Genomic DNA, 1,269 nt, shown 5'->3' on the forward strand with positions numbered 1-1,269 from the left:
TTGTGGAATTATTCATCAATATAATGTCCGAAATTCATATTACTAATAACATAAAGGTCAAATATAAAGAAATCAAAACTAATGAGTATGCAACATTTGAAAGTTAAATCTATCTCTAAAAACACTCAATTAATTAATTTATAAACATGTTTTCTTACAACACTATTTAAATTTCATTTAAGTTTTGTGTTTTACTCTTTCATATCATGAAAAGTTTAAACTATTTAGTAAAATTATTTTTTTAATCTAAAATGATTATAAAATGTGCTAGAGAGACAAATACAATTAACTTATGTAGTTGAAATTTTTTTAATAATTATTTTAATTTTAAGAACAACTTTTTAAAAGTTTATAAATTATAATATTATTTTAATTTATGTAAGGAGAGTTCAAATTTTAAAAGATTTAAATTGATAAAACCATTTCTTTATTTCAGAGAAAGATATATGGCTGAAGTTATGAAATTTGTATATATTATGATTATCTTTATTTCTATCTTTCTTGTGCAATTCAACAATGGAAGTAATACTTTTATTAATATTTGTTTACAATTTTTTTTTGTTACTTTGTGCACAATGTTTATCAACAATATATTATCTAATATTTGTTCACATTTTTCAATATAGGAGTTGCTACATGTGGAAAAGATACAGATTGTACAAGTTTTCTTGTGTGGTGCACACCCCCACTGATAGTGAAGTGTAATAATAGACAATGCAAATGTGCTGATGTGATAGCATTTAGTTAATAATGTTCACATATGATTCTAAATTTAATTTGGTATCCAAGAGAGTATACAAGTTCTCTTCAAGAATAATTAATACTCTTCGAATGCTCTTCTAAGCTTTTAATTTTATATGTCATAGTATCAATAATCTTGTGATCTTTCGCACTATCTACTGATATTTCACTAAATACTTTAATTTTTTTTAGAGTGAAGACCCATTTTGGTCCCTCACAAAAATTACAGAACCCAAATTAGTCCTCCACAAAAAATAGGATCCGATTTAATCCCTTACAAAATATAACCGGGTTATATTAGTCCTTCTAGAAATATTTTTTTCAAATCAATTTTTTCTTCTACTTTTAAACCGTGACTGCACCGCTAAGTCGTATTTTATTTTTCATTTTTCATATTTTAAATACTAAATTGATTTTTATTTTTAATTTTATTTTTAAACAATTCAGATTTTAAAATACAAAAAAGAAGATAAGATTTGTTCTGAAAAGGAATCGAACTTAAGACATTTAGGTCACATCCTATGCCTT

General features: G+C 24.0%; 1 long non-coding RNA gene across 1 annotated transcript; it reads left to right on the forward strand.

The window, feature by feature from the left end:
* Nucleotides 1-307: 307 nt before the first annotated feature.
* On the forward strand, nt 308-851 carry LOC131656641 (uncharacterized). Its single transcript, XR_009300214.1, has 2 exons — nt 308-522; nt 627-851. It is a non-coding gene; the product is annotated as an uncharacterized LOC131656641 (long non-coding RNA).
* The last annotated feature ends 418 nt before the right edge of the window (nt 852-1,269 follow it).

This window comes from Vicia villosa, linkage group LG3 (genome assembly GCF_029867415.1).
Source record: "Vicia villosa cultivar HV-30 ecotype Madison, WI linkage group LG3, Vvil1.0, whole genome shotgun sequence".
NCBI classification, from domain to species: Eukaryota; Viridiplantae; Streptophyta; class Magnoliopsida; order Fabales; family Fabaceae; genus Vicia; species Vicia villosa.